The sequence below is a fragment of the Lagopus leucura genome, unplaced genomic scaffold (assembly GCF_019238085.1).
Source record: "Lagopus leucura isolate 7727_CA_CO unplaced genomic scaffold, USGS_WTPT01 Super-Scaffold_100002, whole genome shotgun sequence".
Classification (NCBI taxonomy): Eukaryota; Metazoa; Chordata; class Aves; order Galliformes; family Phasianidae; genus Lagopus; species Lagopus leucura.
Window position 1 is genome coordinate 72,701,177 of NW_024962263.1, and position 22,618 is coordinate 72,723,794.

Below are 22,618 nucleotides of genomic sequence, written 5' to 3' on the forward strand. Positions count from 1 at the left end.
TATATATTTAGGGATTCACTCATATGTATTGGTCATTTATTTATTTATAGAAAGCACTGTTCCTGAGCATTATTTTAAGATACTGTAAGTCAGTATATTACCTTTAATATGCCTCGGCTTCAAACTATCTGTAACTCTGATTTTTACCAGCTGTTGATTTAATTCTGTACTCACAAAAATAGCGGTTAAGAATAAGCTCAAACTACAGAGCAGTGGTGTATGTATAAACAAGACAGGAAACCATCCAAAGAAAATCGTATCTGCAGTCTTGATTATTGAAAGGGAATAACAATGTAAATAGTTCAGGCAGCATTTTATTCCATTTTATGTCACCTCGCTGCTCTTTTGATTTGTATGGGTGAAGGTGAGATAGCCTGTTCTGCCAGTGGTGAAGATGCAGCATTCTGAGTTAGCGAAAAGTTCAGTTTGTTCCTATCTTTTTTGCTATTTTGTAATTTAAGTGTTTCCCTTACTTTGTAAACTTATCCACATTTATCAGATTGTCTGCACAGCATAGGAAAAGTTACATTTTTCAAGGATTTAATTTATACTTGTTTTAATGATGGCTGAGGGCTTTTACCATTTGGCTGGATCAATACCTACCTATAGGAATTAGATTTATGAATTAATGTCTCATTTCCTGCATGGAAGAAGAAAAAATAATTAGTTTGACGACTGTCTTGCCAACCTATTTCCATTTCAAGTGGTATCTTCCACGTTTGCAGGTCTCCTTCACCTTAAGGTTTGTTTGTTTTTCATAGCAGAAATAGTTTTAGCAAGTAATACTAGAAACTTTCTAAAATTATAGCGTGTTATCTTGTTCAACTATCTTTTTGCAATTATGATACGGAAATATTGCATCAGCAACTTTCTAAACATAGTATGCAATGGTGAAATGAGTTAATTGAACAGTTAGGAGATAATGCAGTATCATTGACACGATTTACTATGTAATTACCATTGTTTCCAGTGGAGTTATCATGTCGCTACCACCTAATATCATATGTTATTTTGTGATAACTGTGAAATTAACTTATCATCCTGTTTTGAGAGACCATGTTGGTCTAAGACCGATCACTCTCCACCAAAGTTAAATATAAGAGCTTGGTAATAGGCTGACCTGCCCCCTAGCTTTGGAGTGTGGCAATTAAATCATAAGCCTTATATTAAAGCTTGGAGAGAATGTATCACTAAAACTCATTTATTTCAGAGTCCTGGGTGTCTTGAATTATAAATAAGCTCTCTTGCTGCAAACATCTGTCCATCTAAATGAGTCTGACAGTGTTTCTACAACAGGAGGAGAAATATTGCATAATCCATCAAAACATTTTAAATGTCTTACAATTAAAATAAATGTTTTTTTGAGTTGTGCAATGAGGAACATGAATATTTATATGGTAATAGCATGCATCTCCATACAGATTCTTCCTGAATTTGGTTTATTAATATATTTCTTAATCTTCATAATTAAGTTATGATCCAAGCTTTTGCATATATTAATCAGAACATAAGTAACTGGAATTTTATCTAAATGAAAATGTTCAGGAGTTTTGGAATGTTCCCTTAATAATGGAAAGAAACAACCTTGCCTGTCCATTTTTAACTTAAGTAGAAATGAATAAGAAGTAAGAAAATAGTAGTGCGTTTTTGTTTTGGGGATCCTTTTGATATACTTGGTTGTGAATATGTCTCCCAGTAACTTGGAAATTAAAATGTATAGCTTTCTGTTTCACTTTCTACTTGCACAAACTTATGACCATTAGTTCAAGTTCTGTTACCTTCTGCTGTAATTTGATAAGTATTTACATAAACATATATCCTGTGTTCCTGCATCGAGAAATTATCTTGAAGCAGTAAGTTTTGTTATAATTAGACTTGTTGCTTGTTTTTTCTTTTTTTCTTTTCTTTTTTTTTTTTTTTTAATTAGAAGTTAATGTGGGATGTTTTTAATATAAACAACTTTTCATTTTATTTTGTTATTAGAGTTCTCCTTGTTCACATAATCTGTCTATTTCCTCTTTGACTCAGCAAATGCACCAGTGTTAACAGTCAAGATAAAGCATTTTAGCTGTTAAACACATTGCATGTAGGAGTAGCAAAATAACCTGAGGTGTATGGTAAATTCATCTGGCATTGTTGGAAACAATTTTTTCATTTGTTTTTATAAAATAAGTTAATTGTTTTCTCATTACTAACTCTGACTTCCTTACCACAAGACAAATAAACAATCTGAGGACTGATTAAAGGTCTCTAGAAAATTGTACACTTTTATCATCTGATCACTTGGTCTTATGACCAGTGTAATTTTATTAGAACAGACAGTGATTGTACTAGATAGCAGCGGACTCGGAGTACACCTATGTTCTGTGTTGTTCAACATAAACTTAAAAGGTCTGTTTTATGATCACTGTTCACGTCGTGTGACTGGAAGTAGTGTGGAATTTTGCTTGGGTCTATAAAATTACCTGTGCTTGAAACCCCACCACTGTTTTTTTTCTGCTACACATTTGCTGGTACATAACTGCATGCTTGAGAGTAGGTTTGCTGAATGAGCGTTCTACAGCAAAACAGCCATGCTGTCATGTTGGAAATGAACAGTAAAAAGAACAGAATAAAAGAGTTCAGGAATACCTTGGAGAAGGAGAGACTGAGGGACTAGTCAGAGAAATTATTTTAGCAGTTTTGCGCTAACACGCTAACCTTTACTTTCTGTGTAGTTAGGTAAGAGAAAGCCACAAGCAGACTGTAGTGACTTTCTTCCCAAGTGCAGGATTTTCTCTACACATCAGTTTTTGATGGTATCTGTGATCAAAGGGACGTGCGCTGTTCATACGCTTCCTCTGTACTTCAGAACTGGTGGTGACCTGGAGGGTGCACAAGTGCCCTTGTGTGGTTGCCTGGAAACTTTGGCCCACACAAGTGTCAACTTTCTTTCATGGCTATAAAGGCAGACGGAGCCTCACAGAGAGCTTTAGTCTTAGAGAAAAAAAGGTCCTTGTGTGTTTTAAAACAAGTGTCTCACCAGGAGATAATGGTAGAGCAGTGGGTTATAAATGATGTATTTTGTTCACTTCGCCTTGATAATGGCACAAGGGAAAAAAAGTTCATCGTTCTCTTATCAAAATACTGTGACATTTCTCCTTCAACTGTAAAATTTCCTATCACATTCCTCTGCTGCAACAGCAACTAAATTTACTCGATTGTGGAGACTACATAATCTCTCATCAAAAGGTGTCTTTTTTATTCTTTCTTTTCTCCCTACTTACACTTCAGGAGAAGCACCAAGGTTGCTAAAAACATCAGCGAATTAATTTTTCTTCTAAGGCTCATATAAATTAACTAGTAACTATTATACTGTGCCACACAGACTCTTCCTCTTGGCCAAGGGCAGTGTGCCATCTTCACTCGTCATGTTTGGTTTTAACACTGACCACATTCACTGCTTCTGATGCGTTTTTAAATAAGAAAATTATAAACGAATGTGTCTACTGATTGTTGAAGACCAAAAGCACTGAAGAGCAGTTGAACCTCTCTAGAGTACTAAGTTATTTTCAGTAAGTACAGATTTGTGTTTGATACAATGTGTGACATTTCTATTCCTGCAATTAAATAACTTTCTGTAACATTTCCAGCTTGCGAAAGTGCAGATCTGCATGTTCTTCTTGGGGAAGCATGTTCATTTAAGTTTTTGCCTGCCATCTGCCCAAAGAATGGTTCCCAAAACACGTTTCCACAGCACACTGGCAGTGCTCCGCTGGGGACGTCTGTGTGAATGCGGGCGCATTGTTTGGGGCTGTTTCCAGTGTGGCTGTTCTGAGCCAGCTGACGTCCATGCAAAGGGATTCCACCGGCTTTGGATAAAATTTGCCTTTTTCTCTACAAACTACCAGTAAGCTTGCATGTATAGGCTATATTTCGTCTGTGTGAGCTGTTGCTCTGATACAAAGGGACAACCACTTACAAAACCAGAGGACGTATTACCACAAAATACTTGTCTGCTTCCATGACTGTGATAGTAAGCACCATAAAATAAAGTGTTCAAAGTATGTGTCAATTTGTATTTTGAGATTTACTACTATAATGATTCTAAGAGTACTGAAAAAACTGTAAAGACATTTTTTGCTTTGTAAGCAAAATTCCCACCGAGAATGTCCCACCCGGCAGATTTGGCCCACATCTCTAGTTTCCAGTGGTGGTATATGTAAGGATACTGGGTAACTGCAGAATATTGTTGTTAGTTGCTGAAATGTTTATAAAAGTGCATACTATACTATTGCTAAAATGTAGAGGTAAATTTCTAGATGGGAATGCATCTTGGAGAAAGTAGTAGCTTAATGAAAGCGTGTAAAGTTGCTTCGAGTTCTGCAGGCAGAAAAATCTTTTGTTTCTTCCAACACAGCAAATATTGGAGAAGTTATAATGCTAATGTAATGATTGACTTCTTACAATGGATCCTGCTCAGAATTACAATGTTCTCAGAATTAATCTCCAGAGACATCTAGAGGATATGTGACATTCCCTGCAGGACTTGGAGCCTTGAACTTCAATAATAGTCACTATAGCATTTAAAAGAAACACACACACACCATTAATTAAGTGAAAATGCCCCAATACCAAATGACAGCATGGATAAAATCTACATATATGTGTGAATGTGTTCTGTGCCTGGCCTGTAAATGTTCTGTTTCAACCAACTGTGACTTTTTATATTTTAGAGAAGAGTTTTCTGCTGACTGGATCATCGTTTGGGAGAAATTTGAAGTGATGTAATATAAGAGCACCAATGTTTTGTGATACATGTGACAGCTGGGGTTGAAACTGGAGATAAGTGAAGTTCATTTGATGTTACATGTCACATGGCTTTTGGAAGATCTGTTGTCTTTAGTCATAATCTCCTGAAACAAAAGCTTACGTGTGGACTGTTTGTGAAGTGCATAACACTGTTTTCGTGTTTTACAAGAGAAGGCACAGCCATCTGTTGCATTTGGAAAACTGTTAAAGATATTTTTATGCAAAACATTTATTTTATTAACAGTGCAACTCAAGAAAAGCTCTTGGTTTAAAATTACTTTTACATTTTTATTAGTTGAAACTATAAGATTACTTTGTAATTGAATTTTTATTTGAGTTGGAATGGTCAGTGGAAATGATCGGCATACCCAATACTCCCATTGCTATGCAAAAGTAGTTTTGTTTTTCTTGAATACAGGAAATTATGCAGTGCATGCAAATATTAATCAATGAATATACACTTTAAATAATTTGGGCTTGGGACTTACATTATTTTTAAATAGTTTGGAAAAGTGCATAACAGTTACAGACTGTGTTGAGGACACTTTTGAGTAAGGCAAAGTCAAGATGCTTGTTCCTACTTTACCTGCTCACAAGTACAGGTATTTTTTAGTTGTTTTTTTTTTTAATCTGTTTGCTGTCAAGTGGCCACAATTGCTGAATTGCATTTTACTTTCATACTTCGATATCAAATGTTAATACAATGGAGGAAACTTTAAAAAAAGGTTTAAAAAAAAAAATAATGGTATGCAGTATGATCAGTATTGTCCCCTGACAAAGAAGCTTGTGGCCAATCAGCTCCTCAACTACCTTTGCCTTAGAAAAAGTTCACATTAAAAAGTAGCTATAATAAATAAAACTTGCTTTCAGTCCCATACACAGGACCGATGGTTTGCTCTGTGGAATAAGACTGTATGTAGTGGGGCTCTCTTCCATATTATAAAATAGTTGTAGGTAGAGGGGATGGAAGTTCTTAAGCTAGAAGCAGTGCAGGAAGGGAGCCTCAGAAATAGGATGCAAAGAAAGTTATAAAAGAGAAGAGCCATTCTGTCTGGATTTCCAGCTGGGTGATGATGGAGCATGGGCCCTTGTGAGGTTGGAAGGCCAGCAGGGAGGTAGGTGTCCTTGAAAGATGGAGTGTGTAAGTGTGGTTCAGTTGCAAAGTCTGTGGCACTGTTAGAGTTATTGCAGTAATGCTGAATTTTATGATTCGCTGATACTGTCTTGTGGAAACAAAAAGAAAGGTCTAAGAGGAAAACCAGAAGGCCCTTGTAAAAAAAAAAAAAAAAAAAAAAAGAGAAAAAAAAAAAAAAGAAAAAAAGGACGCTCTCATTCTGTATAGTTAAAATGAACTTCTGTTGTATTGTGTAAATTAGTTTTGCACTTGTAACACTAAGATGGTTTGATAGAAAGAACATTTTTGCTTGAAGGTACACACAGTATCAAATGAGGTAAAAAGAGAAGGGTTCATTGAAGGAAATGGAGGCACCAGCAGCTTTTACTCCTACATTGCCTATCTTACATAGCCTTGAGCATGTGAACACACTTCCAATAAAGAGAAAGGAAAAGTCACTGGGAAGCCCCAGAAAGTTGCTCCTTCTTTTTTTCTCCTACACTTCCTTTCACATTATGTGTGTAATACATGGGTACATAAATAGCCCATGTAACCCTTCTCTTCCCCCCTTTCTGGCCCACCTTCTCTCTATTTTTTCCAACAGATAATCTGATTTACAACATAATTATGTTCGCTAATTAATAATGTGCAGCTCAGGAGAAGGAAAGTCATTTAGTATGGAAAAATTATGATGTAGAATTAAGGGTTCAGATATGTGAACATGTTTTGGTGGAATAGCAAGTTTCCTACACTGTCTAACTGTTGGTAACTGTCCATTATTACACTTTAGATCATGAATTTAGAGTGATTTGATTCAGTCCTTTGGCCAGCATTCATTTACCCAGCTTCTTTTTTCCCTTCTTCAAGCTGCAAGTCCAAAACGCAGTGCAGTTCTACATTTATTGACTTCAGAAAAAGGACTTGATGCCTCAGAAATGTCATTATATGCAAAATGTCTGCAGAGTGGGGAAGGTAAAATAATTGGTAGCAACTTTCTTCCAGTGGAAAGTGAAGTCCAATGCAACAGTATAAACCTTAAAGCTCTAGGGCAGATCACTAGAAAATGTTCTGTTGTGTGCAATGGGTTGTAGTGGATGAGTTTTGTAAAACTGAATAGTGTTGCCTTGGTGTAATTGTTATGAATGTAAACATATGTGAAAGGGGAGAAGGCGGTAGTATAAAAGTATAAAGACTGTATAAAGTATAAAGACGGTAGTATAAAGACTGGAATTTCTTCCTTTAAAATATACCCTCATGTCAAAAGCTACTTTCTTGCACAGTAAATTGGATCACAGCAAATACATTATTGATTATGTTATTGTAAATCATTTGCAGGTGAGAGATATTTTGTATTATTACTTGTTCAGAGTCCAACAATCATGAGATAAAAAGGACAAATTGGAATTTCACTTGATGGAGTCCTGCACATCAGATATTCTTCTATCTGAAGCTGCCAGTAGTGCAGCAGAAATGCCTAAGTGGTATTAGGTAGAAAACTGACAGCAGCCTGCATTTCTGGAACTGGACAGCAGAAATCAGGTAATCATTTGCATATATGTGTTCGTACAGTGTCACATTTTGGTGTTGAATACAGGTGACACAGATTTTGTATTTTTGGGAATTGAATTTTTTTCCCTTGTTCTGTTTCACAGACCTAATGCAAGGGAGCAGTCAAGGCTGCATGAACAGATGCTGAAATTCTCAGGTACGCAGTGTCAAATGCCTGAATCATGAGACCATAACCATACAAACAGGGGTACATCAGATGCTTGTACTTTCTCTAGAACACATTGCCTTTAGCATCGGTCTCCATTATAGATATTTTAAATATTCTTAAAAATTTATTCTCTCTTCAACTTCTGCAAACGTTTTAAGATTCTCTCCCATAAAAAGAAAAATAAAAGAAAAAATGGAACAGAGAGACAAAGGCAACTGTGAAGAGTTATCCTCAACTTGTTCATAGTACATGCTTTTGTATCATTAAAATGACTATGATACAGCAACTGGCAGATTTTGACTTCTCTTGCCTTCAAGCAGATAGTGCCAGGAAAGCGAGCAGAGACGTGATATACTGAGTCTAATTTATCATTCTAGTTTTCTGCTTATGAAGCCTGAAACAGTGAAGTGTTCAGGTTGAAATACTGATCAAATTCACTCTTTTTAGAGGGTGGCTTTCTGATTTAGTGGAATAGAGTGAGAATGAAAGAGCTATTAAGTTGTCAGTAGCTGTTAAGCTATTGGCATTCCAAGCTACTGGAGAAAAATACAAAAATCCCACATTTTTTCTATCCATAAAAAGCAAACTTCAGAAAATTTTGGTAAAATATCTACAGTGGAATCCTAGCTATGGAGTCTGAAAAGCAGAAGAGCCTGAAAATTGGTTATCTGGAAATCAAAACATAGTCTTGAAAATTTTATATTGTCTATATGCCATCACTTCCAAAGCTGGAATTGAACTTTAAATGATCACAGTGATGTTCTTCATTCCTTCAATTCCACTGGCATGCTATGTGAGTGGTTCTTATTGTAAGGATTGGTATGTTCTGACATAATGAATGCAGTGTGTATATTGGAAATGACCGCTGATTTCCTGTTTAATTTTTGTTTTGCAGAGACCACAATTTGTCATCTCAAAATATTTCGGAGAAAATCACTGCAGAATTTCACATTCATCATGGCTTTATTTTTAAATTAAAGAAGAACAGCAATCATTAAAATTAGCTTTTGCATATTCCAGAAATGCCTTTGACAGTACGTTTGTGCAAAGGAGGAAGGAACTGCAGAGATAAATTCCAGTCATCTCAGTTTTCAATGGAAATCAAAAAACGACTGGGAGAAGGTTAAGAAGTAATGGGGTGAACATTCTTGAGAAACACTGCAAAATTACACGGAGCCATCATGTTGAACATGCAGGGCCTAATCTGAAACCTGCTGAGGTCAATTAAAATCTTGATATTAATTTTCTCAGGTTTCAGATTAACCTCATCTTTATTTTGTAGAATTATATTATGATGGATTTTTTCTATCCTCAGGCTTACATGCTTTTGTCTTCACACTTTCTGTAAGATTCCCAATAATGCTATTTTTAATTTGATGTTCAGGTTCTACTCCTTCCTGTGAGAAATACATTTGTAATGCAAATAGAAGCTGGAAAATGGTTGTCTGAAGGTGGTGTTCTTATACCCGCACTGTTCTTTCTAAAATGCCAAGTATTGTCTGATGGAAATATTTAATAGTTTGACTCTAAATTATTTAAATAAATATCCTTTATTAAATTAAATTGCAGAAGTGGTTGTTGTGACAGTGTAATCATTTACTCAAATTACCCATCCTTGTAGATATTTTTCCTTTGTTTCAACCTCTATTTTCACTAATATATAATAACTCTGGATCTGTACTTCAGAACAACAGATTATTTTAGACTACGTCTGTGAAAATACTAATAGGTCTTATTTGTGGTACATCATTACAGTGAGTTAAGTTTATCTGTGCTGTGCATAGGTATGGGTTTAGTACTGATTGACTGTTATTATGTAGGCTCTGGCTACATTCCAGCAGTGGTGCAGCTGTATCTGTACAACTGTGTATCACACAAAATCCCCACAAATCCAAAACACAGCAGTCTGACTCATGTGTATGTTTTTGGCTTGTTATTATTATTACTATTATTATTTTGGTAACATATCTGGCAAGATTGCTGAAAACCAAATGAATAAATCAAGACTGTTTTTAGCCCTCAGATTTCATGTAATTAGATGTCTGTAGCTGATGTGCTAAGAGGTGGCTTTCTCACTGTGCAGTCTTCCAGTTGATGCTGTCCCTATCCTTTGAACACAGGAAAGAAAATCACAACAAAGCAATTACTGTTTTTCAAGCTCAGTCTTTACAGGTTAATATTAATGCTGCAGGTAAATGTTTGCCAAAAGCATACCTGTAGTATATTGTTGCTAAAATCAAAAGGGAAAACCTTATTGTAGTCTCTCCAGCTAGCAGTCATCACTTAAAGTAAGGAATGTGAAGTGACCAGCTGCCCCCGTATTCAGCATTTGGAACAGCAGATTCAAAATGTTTCAAGTATTGTCACTGGCAATTGTTTGCTACTAGCATTTCAATACTGTTCTATATAATAATAATCTATTTAATCAGATTACAGAAGAAAACATTGACTGCCTGTCTACCTGTGTCCAGAGTAGTTTCGTAACCCATTCTTATGTGCTTCTTGTTCATCGTTCAGATTGTCATGTTATTTTGTAACCATGGAGAACAGGGAGGGATGCCTGTTGGTCGAATTTAGATTTCTCCGGCTGAGTGCAAACCAATTTTTGAGAAAAATGAGAAAACATTTCCTAATGTAAATTGTACTGTCACTCCCTTATATCATCAGTGCAAAATGGATTTCTTTCCAGATCATCTGAACTGTATAATTAGCATATTGTGAAGGCACAGATTTGAAAGTGCCAAATTATATACATTTTTAGTAAGTAAAGATAAGTGCAATTAGATCAATGCAGCTAATTTATATGATGGGTTGGTCAAATAATAAAATTGTTATTATGGGTTTTGTGTGTGTGTGTGTGTGTGTGTGGAACTGTGGCATTTTCTAATAACCTCGCCACCATTTTCTCTTAGAATTACTGTTTGAACAATTTTTCAAAAAGCTGGGAAGGATTGAAGAAAAATGTGAACAGTAATTGGTGCTTAAGTATTTTGGTTCTTCCAAATGGGGTGAAATCACTTTTGGGAGAGGATGACATTTTGAATCAGTTGTCAATTCCAGACATAATGCATGTGATTTTCCTGCTTTTATCTTTTAAAGAATTTCTAAAGCATTATTTTTTCACTCGTGTTCTTCTACTTTTGGTTTTGGTTTACAAAGATAAGGGCTAATTTGAGGTAAATCATCTGGCAATCCAGTTTGCTTTCCATTGCTATTTTCTTAATGGTTTGTGTGCTGTAGGCTTCAAAATTATCCATATGCTACATTGCTTAAAAACATTTTAAAGAAACAATATGGTTGCTGTTTTAATTCATTTATCTCCACTGTATATTTAGAGTCTGTATAAAGTGTAACTTCTCCATCATGCCAACGAAAAGATATTGCACTCTCAGGTTCATGAATTCAAGAAACATGACATAATAGACTGGCAAATATGGCCTTGTGTCTTCTGATGATGATCCAAATCCACTCACTTATCTTGATCTGCCTATATTGTTAACAACATGGGATGTCACAGAAGAAATTTTTCATTGTAACTGTTCTTTATGTACAGTGCAGTGTGGAATTTACTTTTTATTGCCTTTCAGAGGAAAGTATCATACCTCTCAGTGAAATAATGGTTTTGTCAGACACTGGTATCTTTATTGTATAGTGCTTTTAAATTCTGCACTATTTATACCAAGCTTTCTTGGCTTAGGACAGGTGAGATGTGATACCTGTGATTCTCCATGAGAATGCTTAAAACTTTATGGATTCAGAAGTGCATTGTTTATAAGTAATTGTAGGTTCTGTATAGAAGGTTACAAGGAGAATTGTTTTATTACAAGTGCTCTATGAATGTGCGAAATATGAACAGCTATTAGAAATGACTGACAAACCTAAAGCTTGAACTCATAATCTTAATATTGATTTGCTTGCCTCTTCCTTCCATAATTACACTAGTTACAAAGTGTAGACATTGATTTGCTGTTAGAGGTTTTATTATGTTTGTTCATGACAAGAAGAAACAGCAGTCATTTTATTGCATGGATTGCCAATGTTTTGTTGTTGGGAGGCGTCTAAAACTCAAAGAACGATAGGTAACTGAAATTCATGGGATCAAAGAAGAATCTATAAAGGAAGAAAATGTGGCATTTGTTTTAGAACAACACTGAAGATAGGGCTGCCACTCAAATTGAAATAATTTTAATTGGTCTAAATATTTGTAGCAAGATATCATTACAACAGAAAAGGAGATCTGCATATGCTTCAGGGGCAGATAAGTGTTTTGTGGATTGAATGTTTTCTCTCTGTGTGTGTTTCCTGTAATATTTTGGACTCTTCAGTATTTTGAAGGGTATAATTTGCTATTTTGTGAGGGTACCTAAATGATAAAAAGAATTATAAAAACATATATATATATATATTTTTTTTGTAATAATTATTTCAAGATGAAAAACATAGTGGTTGAATTTAGATGAAGTGAAATCAATGACCTCCAACTGTAAATAACTTGTATGAAAGTAGTCTTCTTTTTCTCTGGGTATCTTTTCACTTTATTAAGAGGATGTGATGACTGAGCTTTGTTTAGCCATTCTCAAAAATCATACAAAATATATATCAGAAACATAATCAAAGCCCTTTTGCAGGCCTACTTGCTAGAGACAGAAAAGGTGGAGCATACATGAAAAGGGCATCCTTTTCAAAATGCCAAGATATGTTGTTTTTTGTTGTGTGTAATACAGTATCACCAAAAAGCTGTTGGTTTCTTTTGACAAGGAATTCTTTTTATCCTAGATACTATACTTTATAGATAGATAAAAATGTTTATATATACACATATCTATCTCTAAATAATGTGTATCTATATATCTGCGTGAATGGGCTTTTGCTTATTTTTTTTGTAAGCACATGTAGGGATGCAAGTACAATTATTGATCTTACTCTGGATAGTTTGCTATCTAAAAAGAACAGGTCAATAAAAGGTGAGAGAACGGAAGCGTTACATCCTGAGTGTGATGATCACTCACAGACTGTGTGTGATTTTGAAGCTCCAATAGGATGTAGGCTAAGATCCAATTCACAAAGCTCTGGTCTGTCAAGATCTTCCCTAGTCTTCCCTAAAATGCACATGCGTTTACTTTGTTTCAGTTTCTTGGAAGTGTTTTTGTGTTGTATGTGACAAAGTACAACATGATAGTGAGCGGAGGATTGAGTTATACAGGTGTCTTTGGCACTGCCTTTTGAATATCTGCGCCTCTCTCATTTTAGAAAGCAATTTTCATTGCTCTTTACTGTTTACCAAAAGGATAAGCATGAAAAAATGGAAAGTATCTAGATATACTATGGCCTTATTGGCAGAGTCACAGACTTCATAAACTGCTTATATTTATTTATACATATACTCTCATGTGTATGAGAGCACTCAGTCTTTGAAATCTTTTGATCACTATCCTTCTCCTTCTTGCCTTTTTTGGAGACTGGAGTGGAAATGGCTTTCCTTAAGCCCTCAAGCACCTCTCATATTCTCACAGAATTGCAGGGGTCAGAAGAGACTTCAAGAGATTAACCTGGTCAAGTCCAACTCCCCTGCTAAAGCAGGTACAATAGGTCCCACAGGTTGGTGTCCAGATGGGTCTTGAATATCTCCACAGAAGGAGACTTCACAACCTCTTTTGGCAGCCTGTTCCAGTGCTCTGTCATCCTTACCATAAAGGTCTTCTTCCACTTGTTGGTATGGGACTTCTTCTAGTTTTAGGACATCACTTCTTATCCTATTGCTACACACCACCAAGAAAAGCCTGGCCTCATTCATTTGCCTTTCACCTCCCTTTAGATGTTTATAAACATTAATCAGATCTCCCCTCAGTCTTTTTCCCAGGACAAAAAGACTTTCTTCATATGGGAGATGCTCTCGTCCCTTTATCATGTTTGTAGCCCTCTACTGGCCTCCTTTTAGGAGATCCCAGTCTTTTTTGAACTGGGGAGCCCAGAACTGGACACAATGACCTTTCTTCATAACCTTTCAAAGATGATAGGGAATGGCTTGGCAGTCACTTCTGCCATCTCCCTGAGCACTTGCGGGTGCATCCAATTGGGATTCAAAGAAGTGGTGCTTGAATGTCAACTATCTCTCTTGGTCTCCCTTACCTTCCAATGCTCTAACTTGAGAGCTGCAAGTTTGGTCCTTGAAGAGGACAGAGTTGGCTCTCCTGAAGTCTGGAGTTGCAGTCCTGCTCATTGCCCTGTTTCTCACATGTAAGATCCTGAACTCCACTATCTCATCATCACTGCATCCAAGACTGCCACAAACTTTTCACTTTCCCCAGCCAGTCAATCCTTTTTGTAAGAACAAGATCCAGCAGCACACCTCTTCTCTCTGATTCTTCCACTAACTGCTTCAGAAAGTTATCTTCCATATACCGCAGAATCTTCCTGGGCTGTGTGTGCATGGTACTGTTGGTTTTCCAGCAAATATGAGTGATTGAAGTACCCCATGAGAACCAATGCCTGTAATCCTGAGACTACTTTAAGCTGTCTGAAGAAGGCCTCACTAACTTCCTCATCCTGATGAGGCAGACTGTAGAAAATGCTTATAACTGCGTCACCTAAACTGGCCTGCCCCTTAACTCTCACTCATAAGCTCTCTATTTGTTCATCATTCATTGCTAGGCACAGCTTCAGGGATGGAGCTTCTAGTTGTTTTCTCACATAATGAGCAGCTCCGCTGCCTCACCTAGCTGATCTGTCTTTCCTAAAAAGTACATAACCATACATGGCAGCATTCCAGTCATGGGAACTGTCCCTCTATGTCTCCGTGATCTCAATGAGATCACAGTCCTGTGACCACGCTGATCTCTATTTCTTCCTGTTGCATTTCATGTTCCATGCTGCATGCATTGATATTTGGGCAGTTCAGAAAAGGAAAGTGAGCAGAGTTTCCCTAGAGATATGCAAGAGGATTCCCCATAGCTATAAATACCCTTGAGGTGACTGGCCTTCTGGCTCATGCCACAGGAAGCAGTTAAGGAACATTTTTCACTGTTCTGGTTGCCTTGGCCTATTCTCCAGCTGGTTGCAATATTGTGAGTGAAGAGGAATTGTATTGGGCCACATATACATAGGTCACTCTAAAAGTAATACCTCCTATTTATTTCCATGGAAACAATAAAAGATACAAAGAGCATAGTAACATTATTTGACTGAGCAAATTTTCAGCTACAAAGTACTGTTTTTCAACATAGCCACCACCATTAGCTATGCATTTTTTCCAGTGATGAACAGGAGCATGTATGCTGCACTTGTAAAAATGTGTGCCAGTGAAGATTACCTGACGTCTGCTGTTGTCACTGCAAAAGTGCACTACCTGTCACCTCACCAGACTTACATTCACTCTTTGGTCTCTACAAACAGTAAGTGCTGATGACGTTTTTTCAGCATGGAGAAATTCATCTCCACACTTTTTTCTAGTTTGTACTCTCCTGCCAACCACCATTTTGTTAGACTGCCCCTCTGCTGCCATCTGTCACAAGTTAACGAAGCGTAACAGAATTTTGGTGGGAAAGTTCACCTTCTACTGCCATACCCCCAACATCTGCCTTAGACGTGGGCCAACATAATAAAATAGGAGGCATTAGTTTTGGAGCAGCCCTCATTAAATATATACTATCGTTACTGTATATAAAATGACAAAACTTATTTTAATTCTTAATGTTTTTTATTAAAATATATAGAAAAAGAGGGCAACAAAAGCATAAAACTAGTGGGGTATTTGGCCTTGTTTTTGTGAAACTAGCACCTCAGCCTGGTTCGATGGCAGTGGCTGCAATTTTCAGTGAGCTCTCAGGGTGTTCAGTAAAGACTTCTGATGAAATTTTACTCTTCCTGTGCTTCGTTCTTCAAAACAGTTTTTCACAAATGTACCTAATGCCAAAAGTAGTGACACGAGTAAGGTGTGACTTTGAAGTGAGGGATATTTCTCTCTGGTAAGAAAGGGCTTATAAAGGTCTGGAAAGAGACATGATCACATTTTTAATTGCAACTCGGTATTTCAAATTTGAAAATTCAAAGGTAGTGTATTTATGTTGGCTGAAAATGAAGTCAGAAATAAAATTTAAAAAAATGATGGTTTTTTTTGCAATCCTGAAACCTATTCTCAAGCCAATGTATAAAAATCCCTACACTTATTTACCATCGCTTGAGTTGGCACTGCACTGCGTCCCATGTCCCGGTTCCAACCCAGGTGTGTTCCTGACACACCAATGTTCTTCTGGTGCTCAGGACCGGGCCCTGGTGGGCCACCATGATGGTGTAGGCAGGGGGTGGCTGCAGTGTGAGTGGTGCTGGGCCGCATGCAGCCCACAGCCCACAGGTTGGATGTGCCTGGTTTAAAGCCTGCCTCAGTAGGATGACCAGAGTGCTGCCAAAGACAAGGATGCAGTGCCTGTGGGACATGAAGCAGGATGCAAACTGACTTCTACACAGAGGTACTGCAGTGAGCAGGAGGGGCTGGTTCAAGGCTCAGAGGGTCTGTGTTGAGGTTCAGGTTTTTGCCAGTGTTGTAATGGTTGATTTTGAAATGCCTATCTACACCCTTGGATACGTAAAAGTGAGATACGTTTATCGAGATTTTTTGATCTGGTTAAGTTAATGTTTTCTACAGCCTGTTCATGTAAGTTGTTAAATGCAATTAAAACATGAGAAAAAATCAACTGGTAAACTAGAACTGTCCTTGTCCAGTATTCACTGTACAGCAAATTGTCTGTCCCTATCACGAAAGCGTTGATTTTAAAGTTATTTATGTATGTTGAAATAATAGTGGTGGCTAAAATAGAAATTTCGTTCTTTGAGTTAATGTAAGTTATTGTTTTTTTTAACTGGAGTGGATGAAAAGTAGCAGATTATTTTAGGGCAGTTCTTATAATATTATATAATATTATTTTGTAAGCTGTCAGTTTTATCAGCGAGAGAATGAAGATGTCAACCTGTAGCCTCTTCAATGTGATTCTTTCCTGTGTACTGAAGTAATTTATCTCAAAACACTTAATAGCAGTCTACACTTCTTAGATTCTTAAATTATTTCACAATAAAAGCGTAATAAGATAAATTGACATTAGTTTTAAAGATGAGACTATAGAGGCAGTTTTAATTCCTCACAGACAAAATAATTCCGTAGCCCATATATATTCTGAGTTACAATTGTTTTGATCTCTATTGATACTTTCTATTTAATGGCTGTGTCTTGCCAGAAATGTTTTCATACTTCCTCAAAATGATAAGTTTCTTGTATGTACTCTGTGACATTTCCTGAAGCAGTGATTGCAACTGTTAGAGACAGTGAGGAGTCCTGATTCTTTTGCCAGCATTGACTCACTCTGTGGCCCTGAACAACTAATTGAGGCTGAAATTTTCACTGAGGCTGTAGAGGATGTGGGCTTGTTTTCAGTCACTGCATACAGAGATAAAACCTAGGCAGTGAAGTCAGATGAGGGAGTCAGCTCCAGGAGAATGACATGGCATCATCTGCAGGCTCCTGCTCCATAGGAGACCCTACTTGCCAGCTGGGACTGCTCACTGAGCTCCCCGATCACTGCATCTGACTGAGCAGCAATGGGGTGCTCAGAGCCTGCACTTCTAAAGAGCAAGCTTGTAAGCCAAAATAATTTGGGATACACTTTACACACATGATGTCTCCGGGCCTTATTCATGTGAAGGTCAAGATCATTCCTGTGTGGAAGGCTGCCACAAGACCAGTATTCTACTTAAGTCTTATGTTATCCTCAGAGTAGGATTTAGGTAGTGCACAGGACTTGTGCTCAATCTCTCTTCAAGGGTTTATTTCACTGGTAGTTACATAGTCTGCCTTACAAATGGGCATCACTCCTTACACCAGCTTCAAAGTCCCTGCTACAGTAAGATATAGCCACACATGAAAGCAGTGTAATAGTCCAGGCTGAAGCATGGAAAAAGTGAGGGCAGTGGTCTGTGTCCAAAACCAGCAGTCATTCCCTGTCTGGCAATAGTGGTGAAAAGCTGTCTTGGTCACTGCTGGTGCTTGATCACAGAAGATGTAGATAAGCACATAACTCATGAGTGCTGGAGCAGTGCAGAGCCATGTGTCTGTTATGCATGGCCATCCCCAGCAAGTGCAAAGAAATGATTAATTTGAATCTTGATATTGTACATTATAGTTATACTACATTTATCTCTATTTATAATAATTTTACTTTTCATATAAATTATAATTATAATGGATGGAACTATATATTGCATGCATGCACTGGAGCATGGCATTCAATCTCCCTTTGTCCCAGCCCCCCTTTCTCCTTCCTAATCTCACAGTAACTAAATCTTTTGGATGGTCACACTAAACACTGATAAATTTGAGTCTTTGTGGAGATATTTTTTTTTTCTTTGTACTCTCCTCCTTTCATAAATTTGTTGCAAACATTGAAAGGAAACAGGGAAATCATGTTAAAGCATCTTCTTTTGTAAGACATTTGGGTACTCTGACTTACAAACTCTGAGCTAAAAATCAGCATCCAAGCAGTGATGTTATAGCTCGGAGCATACATATCTGGTGGAAAGCAAATAACTTCATCTGCTATTACACAAATGAGAGATGAAAATGGATCCTCCTATGCCTAAGCATAAGTACTGTAAACTGAGAAGACACCACAGACACAGTCACAGATGATCTCACTTTCTCCTGCTTTTAGACTTATAAAGAATACTTTCCAAAACATTTTTGTTCACTTAATACATTTCATAACATTATTGTTAATGAGGCAGTCTTCGTATTAAACTAACTTTAGTAGATTTCTGTATTCACTAACACAAGCTATCTGGATATTCTTCAGTAAAAAAATGAAACAAAACAAACAAAAAAAAGCATTAAAAATCCCATAAAATTGTCTGGGGATACAATGGCATGTGGAACATTTTTAGAAAGCATAATTTGTAAAACTAATATTGTCCAGACCTAAAATAAAATGAAGATATCTTTCAGCTAAAAGGATCCCCAAAAGTCCTGGAGAACGATTGATGAAATGTTGAATTTTCTGTTTGCAGAATAGGTTATCTTCAAAAAGGTTTGAGTCTGAATTAAATAAGCTTTATACTTAATTATCTCTACTTTCTATTATTTTACATGCAATGCTCCATATACTTCTTACTGTATTTTGCCTATAAGAAGCAACTGGAAAGCCAGGCTGACTCAGGACTGAAATGTCTTTGCATACACTGGGGAGAATCCGCACACAAAGGGACATTTATCAGGGGCGGCTGTTCCTGTGCTGAGGAAGGGAGCAAACCCGAGAGTCCAGAAACAGACTATGATCTTATCAAGAAACCCTCTTCAGTAATATCATCAGCCTGCTCTTGCCAAGTCTGGCATTTCTGTATTGTGTATCTGTGATGGAGAGAGAGGCAGCAAAGCTGTGCAAGCTGCATGTATCTGGGATAAAGTGGCTACTCAACCTACTGGTTCTGCACAGTGTTAAAGTATAATTGGGAATCCTTTCTGCCACTATAGAGTGTCTATGTGAGAATGGAGAGTACAGTATTTCTCTCATGGAAAACTGCAGAGAGGGCTCTTCAGCTGCTTTGGTTGCTTTTGTTGTTGATGTTTGTGTGTTTGTTGTATTTTAGTAAATGTCTCTACTCCTGTTTTTCCACAGCATGTGCAGCAAGTATAAAACCTTTTCAACTTTGCATCCTCGATGTGAAGATGGAAAGCTATTAGAAAAAACAAAAACAAAAACAAAAACAGAATATTTTTTCTTTTTGTATCAGATTTGTAATTTGATAACAAAGGCAGAAACTGCTCCTGTAGCAAGTGGACTCAAAGCTAAAGCTGGTTACCTCTGATTTCATCTTGAGGTTGGGATTTCACCATGATGGCCTTTCTTTAATTGAAAGGACTAAAATTTAACTTGCATCTTTTTGTGACTGGATTTGGAGAAACCTGAGCATCCTGAAGTAATTTGATTAGATTCTTTTTTGAGTTCCCCCAGTAGGAAGAATTACAGCACTATGCATGTGTTACTAGCAATGGAGTAGAATACAGAGCATCATAAATCAGAATGAATCTCAAACTTTCACAGATTTTAGGATGATTGGGAAGACAGAAGGATCTTTTCTTCTCCAACTGTTGTTCCATTGGCTGTAGCCTTCTGTAGTTCTGGTTTTCTTTCCAATTTCTAGAGCACAAGGCAACTACAAATTTAGGAGCATAGCAGTGTCTCTGTTGTGGTCAATAGCTGGCAGTGAGCAAGCACTGCCTCTTCTTCGGGACTGTGTCGGGGAAAAGTGCACTTTTCTTTCAGTAGGTTTCTGTAAGCTGTAAAATCATTCCACTAAGAAGCTAAACAGACTCTAGCAGCAGTATTCTTTATATTCTTCTTCCTAACCAACAAGGAGAAAACAGTATTTTTATAATAGCTGACCTTTAGCCTTGAAAACATGTAACTACAGTTTAGCAATTCTGGAATTAATAGCCCCTCACTTTGAAATTCCAAAGTCACATTGTCCTGTTTGATGCAGAGGTGCTCACCACTGTAGGTCTGTGCTTTTCCAGTGTGGGATGTGATGTTGTGTTCATATTCTGTACATTATAGGAGTGTGAGACACCATAGAAATGTAAATCTTTCCTTTGTATTGAATTTATATAAACAAATGAAGAACTTACAAATAGAGCTCAACTTTATATTGTAAGTATTTATTATAAATACGAGTGCGTGTACTTTTGAAACCACCTATGTTGTGGGGCATAACGTGCCTTCATATCACTGAGTTCAGTTCTGTGTTCCTGTTGGGAATCTGGAGCAGCTTTTGTACCTGTAGCTAAAGTCTCACTAAACAAGCTGGAGTACTGTACCGGTATGGTGGTATTAGTCAGAGCATAGTGTATATTAAATAATCAGTAATGAAACTTTTTCTTGGAAACAAAAAAATGATTGTCTGCACTGAGATATTCTTATCTGGCTACTTGGAGACAGAAAATGGTTTAGACCAGATGTCAGGTGAAATCGCAGCACTGGGTGCAGTTGTTGATACACTTCATGTGTACAGTTTAGCTATTATTCAGCTGAGCAACAAGGAATTAGAAGAAGTATGGTTTATTTTGGTGGTTCAGCTTATAAATTAAGTACTTATAACAACACACATGCTTTGGCTAAGTAGCATAATAGTGTTTACATTCTGGTTCTAAATGTGAATTCATGCACTTCTGTCCATATGTTTCATGCCTGGAAGTACAAATGTGTTTCCTCACTGCTGCAGGGCTTCTGCCTCCCTCTGTTTCCTGAGTATCTTCTGTTTCCATTTCTCCAGGCTGTCTTGTATCCTGATTGGACCCAATTTGAAACTACAGGCAGTTATTTCCTTAGACACTCCCTCTCTTGCCTTGTTTTTGGATTTTGTTTTTCTCCTTCCAGGTCCTTTTTTTCCTGAATATCTGTCTGTTCTTTTCCTATTCTCATTTTCAGAATATCCTTGTCTTTATTGTCCACTCTAGGACAGTGCTACTGAAGATAAGCATAGTACCTGCACTCTCTGCTATTTTCAGTACTAGCAGCAGGTAGGAGAGATAAACTGCTTCTGACTTTCAGTGCTATACAGAAAGGTAGAGAGCAGTGAGGTTTTTGTTACCAAAGTTGGAGAAGGTTTTTCATTTCTCATCCTTGCCTAGAATGCACAGCTGCCCTATGAGAGCGCTGCCAAGCAGCACAAACATTCAGCAGCTCATTGAGGAGGGAAGTCATGTGTGGCAGCTACTCCTGCTTGGTGTCTGCTATCTAGACCTAATCTGTCTCCAGGCAGAGGAGAATGGTGGTTTGAAGCTACTGTGGGCTATCCTTGTGTCTGATCCGCTCAGAGCCATCACTCTAAAAGGTCCTGTTGGCCTTGCTCCTTGGAAAAGAAGGGACTGGAGAGGAGTGGGGCAGGGAAGGATCCCTGAGCAGTGGCCAGGCCTATGTCCTGTTTTTCAGAGCAGCAAAATTCAGTTTTGTAATTGGTTCTGGACAGCCCTTAAAATGCATTTCTTACTGCAAAGGAAATTATAAAATTCTTTTCAAGGTGGATTGTAATTTAGTGTGTTACTGTTTGGATTCCACATATGTGTGAGTCTTTTTAGTAAGATAGTTACAGTGCTTGCATCGCAGAATGCACTTTGTAGTGCTGCAAGTTACATGTTACCTGGAAACTTCCCAGATCTTCCCATTTCAGGGTGACTGAGATGGTGACTGCATGTAGTGATATCAGCAGTGGAGAGATGTGGATTCAAGCACATTCCTGGGCTGAATTAGGTAAAAGGATGTGTTAAATCGCTAGCAGACAGACTTGATGATGTTAGGTGGTTGGCCCTTTTCATAACATAGCCGTGTGAATTGTTCTTTTAGCCAGCCCTCCTCCACAATGGCAGTGGCAACTTTCCAGTTGGTGCTGAAAGGGGATGCAGTATTCATGCATTCATTCATTCGTTCATTCATCATGAAGTGCCATGATTTAACTCATTGTGGGTTACTGCTTCAGACTCTCAGTTACTTGTTTTAGAGTTTTTGGCTATTGAATATGTCCTGTGGAAAGGGAATGTTTCTGTTTTGCCCACCTCCATTATGTTATCTTTTCCAGTATAATTACAAGCTAATTCAAAGCTCTTCATGTTAGTCTAATAGCTTCCGATTCACTGCTGTCAGCCACTACCTCTTTGTGCACTTCTGTGCTGCATGCCCATGTCCCTAACTCTTACCTATGAAGCACATTATTTTTTTCAGAGTAGTCTCATCATAGGCAAATCATTAATGGGACATCAAAAATATCCCATCTGTTACATATGGCTAAGATCAAAATTATCCAAAGTCTTTTTTTGTTTGTTTGTTCTTTGTTTCTTGTGTTTTTTTTGTTGTTGTTCTTATCCACACAGTAAATGTTGTCAGCAGGACAAGTTCACGCATCGGATAAGGTCACAATTTCATTTAGTGACAACTTCCAACAGCGTGAACTTACAAGGTTCG

General features: G+C 37.4%; 1 protein-coding gene and 1 long non-coding RNA gene across 3 annotated transcripts in view; both read left to right on the plus strand.

Moving 5' to 3' along the window:
* ZFPM2 (zinc finger protein, FOG family member 2) overlaps positions 1-22,618 on the plus strand; it is a 305,640-nt gene that overhangs the window by 118,629 nt on the left and 164,393 nt on the right. The window lies entirely within an intron of this gene.
* LOC122178501 lies at positions 1,927-9,193 on the plus strand. The gene is made up of 3 exons (XR_006178354.1): positions 1,927-7,444; positions 7,558-7,610; positions 8,518-9,193. It is a non-coding gene; the product is annotated as an uncharacterized LOC122178501 (long non-coding RNA).